Genomic DNA, 5,257 nt, shown 5'->3' with positions numbered 1-5,257 from the left:
TGTGACTATCCTGAATTTTTAAAGCCATTCAAGTGTACCTTTATATAACTATTATGAACTCATTAAATTTCACCTTTTAACATTTAGAAAGTTTATCTCAATTTCATATTTAAGAACCTATAAATAACGTTTCTAGGTGTTTTTCAATATAGATTGTGTGTGGTTCTACAGCGTTCACGGCTGGAGCACTGAGAATTTTGCATAGTTTAATCCACATCATCATAATAATTTTTGAGCAGGGAGACACAATCAATATTAAGCTTCCATTCTATTTTTATTTAAATCCTCTGTCGTCTCTTACATGTGCATAATGGCATGAAATCTGATTTGATATACAAATCTTATAACTTACATCTAAAAAGCCATCTTTTATGTGATAAAATGCTAACTACGAAAACTAATGTAGAACAAAAATCAAACAGTCAGCTTGACTCAAAAGCATATTTTATGAAAGTAGGAAATAATCAATGTTTTTATATGTATATACAAATGTAGAATAGAGACAAAAACATCATGAAAATTATTTAAAAAGGCTGAAAAGCCCTAGCCAAAAATTAACAAGAGCCTTGTAAATCGTATTTGATTTTTAAGAAATATTTTGTATTGATGATATAAAAAGAAATAGACTTACATAACCCTATTCCCTGCTGACAAATATGGACTAAATACTATTGGATTGTGTTGGACGCTGCGGGGTAGAGGTATGTAGAGATCTTGGTGCACTGCCGTCAAGCATCTCATTGGAGGTTCGCTTTAATACTGCCTATTTCTTGGTGTTCTCTGGACAGGGTCTGTCTGATCGTCTTACTCCTCTCACTCTCTTTGCCATCTTGAGCAAAGCCCTGCGACTAAGTTACATTGTCAGTGATGGCTTTCTAACACCTTCAAAATCCTAAGCTTTTTTCTCTCCCAATTCAATGATTTAAAGAAGAAGACAACCCCATCTCCCTCTTCCTCGCTCTTCTCTGATGAAATGTTGTGTACATCATTCAGAACATCGGCAAACCTCTCCTTCTTCTCCTCTGGCCAGTTAATAGCCTCCGCAGCATTTAGGACTATCTGCTGTTTCTGTAAAGGAAGAAATTGTTTGATAAGTATCTGCACTGTTTTATAAAGCCTATACTTGTCGAGCTCAATTTATTATTCCCTTCTTCATAGCCATAAATGCAGGAAAAGCTTTGCACAGTTTCATATTTTCTTGACCAGGAAAGAGAAGTGACTATGTCTTCAGAAACTATTATTTTATTTTGTCATCCTTTTTGGAATCTATATTGTTTTTTCATTAGTGCACTCCCCAAGTGAACTTGCACTAAGGTGATCCTATGGCTTTTTGTGTGGCACCCTCACACAAGGGGATAAGCCCTTATTGACAATCTCTAATTTTCTGGATAGTTTGTAAATGCTGAATTAGTTACTTGTTGTGCTGTTATTTTGCCACCAAAGGCTGGAGAGAGTGCAAGTTCACCAAACAAAAAGTCATTTGATTTGTTTACAAACACACAAGTGTTGCACAAGTGCAAGTCTACTTTTTCCAGCAAATACAGCATTTAAAATTTTAATACAATCCTTTAAAAGAGCCATTCAAGCAAGTATAATAGCAATATTGATACCAACCTATCAAAACCTTTGTGGAAATTTTAAGAATAAAAGGAGTTCATAAAAACTAAAATGCTATTGTGTTAAAGAGAAAATTTTAATGAGAAAATTCAGAGGGTTTAACTACACCAACAATATTCAATTTTAAATACTCACTATGATGACCGTCTGGTACTGTCTGCATGATTTCCTATGAGCATCCAGTGTCCCATCATACTTTCTATATATGTTATCCTTCAGGCTTTGGAAATACTGTTAAATGCAGCTAAAAGGGAAAAAATCAATTGGCAGGCTCGAATCGCAGAAACATCTTTCTTGTTTCACATCAAGGATGGTGGCAAAAAAAAAACCCTACGACTCTCAAGCAATAAAAAATGAATATGTTCAAAAGTAACAGACAATTAACTTAATGAAAAACAATCAAAATCAAGAATAGATGATAGTGACAATAGCATAATGTCAAATGGTATTTTATCACGAATCATGCTTCATTTGCAAACTTTATTAGATCTGAGATCAGCGTTTTAAGTTGACGGTGGCGGTTAACTGCCAGTACCTGCCTTCTAATGAAACCCCTGATATTGATTGCTTATATTGATTATGTTGACTGACTTTGAATTAAGTGTCATCCTCTTTTTGAACCAAAGCATAAAATACTGGACAACTAAAACTTATAGTAAACAGACACAATCAAAAATGCAACATTTCTTAGGGATTTTCTGCTGAAAATGTAAAAGGGTTGTTCTTACCATTGAAAATCATCATTTTACATCTGGTTGCATTTGAACCAGAAAAATAAACAGATGCCAAGCAATGTACTAGCTCAATAACAACCGAGCATAATCTTAAAAAAAAACATTGATTTGTATAAAATACAATTCAATAAAACAAGTGCTTCATGTGAAGAATATAAGATTTCTCCGCTGGCCAGATAAGATAGAACCGAAGGCTCTTTAGCGTACGGCGGAACGCTGATTCGAAGCGAATGATAGACACTACTCAAAGAGGAAAAAAAAAACGCCTAAACTCGAAAGGTTGCCCTTAAAGACAAAAAATATTCAAGAAACGAATAAACAAGAACTGGTTCCGATCAGTTAGGCTTACCTGAAAGTCTCTGGGGCTCCCTTTCGGCGACAATTTCAGCGAGTTTTGTCTTCACTGTTGAATTCTCACCTCACGCACGCAGTCGCTGATTTCCCGCATTAAAAGCTCTGTTTTCCCTCAAAACTTAAAGGTTATGTGGTCAACATGTTTTCATTGGTAGGCTTTGCCATTCGATTTGATGTCATTGAAAGAAATAGCGCATCTTTTGGAGTGGATTTAGAGAGAAGTTAGATGAACCAAAGTCACACTTCTAAACACGCTATGCGAATAGCCCGCCGTGGTAGTCACGTGAAGGGAAAACAATAGATACGCTTGCGCGTCACTTCCTCTCGCATATGACTGACTTCCTCTCCGCCGGTGAAGCTGTTATTATTACTCTAAAGGCAAAGTAATCCTAAAATAATGCGAATATCAATTTTTCATCGCTTTTTCTTTCTGCCAAAATACAAATCACTTGGTTAAACAAGAAACCGAATATTCTTAAAGCTATTTATATGCGTTTTATAAAACGTTCCTGATATTAGCAAAAAAATAGCCCGTACCACTGAGCCATAGCGCCACTCTCGAGATATCAAGAAAAAGCTACTCTATACCTTATAAGGCTGGGTAAACAAGTCTATACGGTAGTTACTATAGGATTTTTTCAGGTAGGCTTGGTAGTTACTTCTAGTTTTCAAGAGAGTGGCGCGATAGCTCAGTGGTACGGGCTTCGCTTCTCAAACAAGAGGACCGGGGTTCGAATCCACGTCAGATCAACTTGGGATTTTTTTCAGGGGTGTAAAGACAAGGACGTTAAGGGGATGTTAAGATAAGTGAGTTTGTGGGTGACTTGACAGGTGTACAGGGTAACAAGAGTTGGTCAAAGGGTACTAGGTTTCAAGGGATGGTAATAAGGGTCAATGATATCAAGAACTAGGTCATAGGGGTGCAAGTTATGAATGAGTGGGTACACAGGGGTAGAGGGTATCAATGTCTTGGTCTTGGAGGTGCAGGGTTTTAGGGGATGGTTCAACCAGTCACAGGGTTTCAAGAGCTAGGTAATATGGGTACATTATAATAATTAATAATAATTATTAATAATAGCTACCCTATATCCCTGAGTATCCACGCCTAACTAAGCTACACCCCTACGCCCTAGCACTAACTATGCTATACTCCTGAATACCTACCCCTAACTCAGCCTCACCCCTATGACCTAGCAATAACTACCCTTTTCCCCCCGTAGTACCCAACCCTTGCTAAGCTACACCCCTGTGACGTAGCACTAACTACCCTATACCTCTTAAAACCATACCCTAACTAAACTACACCCCTATAACCCTGTGTACCCACTCCTAACTAAACTACAAGCCTATGTCCTAGCACTAACTAGCCTATACCCCTAAGTACATACACCTAGCTAAGCTACACCCCTACGACCTAGGACTAACTAGCCTATACCCCTGAATACCCAACCTTAACTAAACTACACCTCTTCTACCTAGCACTAACTACCCTATACCCCTTAATACCCACCCGTAACTAAGCTACACCCTTATGACTTGGCTTTAACTACCCTATACCCCTGAGTACCCACCCCTAACTAAGCTAAACCCCTACGACCTAGCACTAACTAGCCTATATCCCTAAGTACATACACCTAGCTAAGCTACACCACTACGCCCTAGCACTAACTACCCTATACCCATGGGTACCCACCGCTAACTAAGTTACACCCCTATGACTTAGCTCTTACTACCCTATAACCCTGAGTATCAACCCCTAACAAAGCTACACCCTATGACCTAGCACTTACTACCCTATATCCCTGCCTACCCATCCTTACCTGACCTACACCCCTATGACACCTAATCACATAACTACCCTTTACAAATGTATGACCAAGCGCTTACCAGCTTGCACCCCTGCCGTTTATATCCTGTACCCCTGTGCACCCACCCCCTAATGCCACCGTCCTTACCTTAACACCCCTGAAAAAATCTCTAGTTTATCTTACCTGGATTCGAACCCTGGCCCCTTTGCTTGAGAAGCAAAGCCCGTACCACTGAGCCATAGCGCCACTCTCGAGATATCAAGGAAAAACTACTCTGTACCTTATAAGGCTGGGTAAACAAGGCTATACGGTAGTCACTTCTAGTTTTCAAGAGAGTGGCGCGATAGCTCATCAGTGGTTTGGGCTTTGCTTCTCAAACAAGAGGGCCGGGGTTCGAATCCAGGTCAGATCAACTTGGGATTTTTTCAGGGGTGTAAAGACAAGGACGATAAGGGGACGTTAAGATAAGTGAGTTTGTGGGTGACTTGACAGGTGTACAGGGTAACAAGAGTTGGTCAAAGGGTACTAGGTTTCAAGGGATGGTAATAAGGGTCAATGATATCAAGAACTAGGTCATAGGGGTGCTAGTTATGAATGAGTGGGTACACAGGGGTAGAGGGTATCAATGGCTTGGTCTTGGAGGTGCAGGGTTTTAGGGGATGGTTCAAACAGGCACAGGGTTTAAAGAGCTAGGTAATATGGGTACATTATAATAATTAATAATAATAATTAATGATAATAATT

General features: G+C 39.0%; 1 long non-coding RNA gene across 1 annotated transcript; it reads right to left on the bottom strand.

The window, feature by feature from the left end:
• Positions 1-255: 255 nt before the first annotated feature.
• On the bottom strand, positions 256-3,063 carry LOC125568061. The gene is made up of 3 exons (XR_007312046.1): positions 2,701-3,063; positions 1,753-1,861; positions 256-1,068 (listed from the first exon to the last, which is right to left on the bottom strand). It is a non-coding gene; the product is annotated as an uncharacterized LOC125568061 (long non-coding RNA).
• Positions 3,064-5,257: the final 2,194 nt, after the last annotated feature.

Source organism: Nematostella vectensis, chromosome 6, assembly GCF_932526225.1.
Source record: "Nematostella vectensis chromosome 6, jaNemVect1.1, whole genome shotgun sequence".
Lineage (NCBI taxonomy): Eukaryota > Metazoa > Cnidaria > Anthozoa > Actiniaria > Edwardsiidae > Nematostella > Nematostella vectensis.
This window is presented reverse-complemented; position numbering and strand designations above follow the sequence as displayed.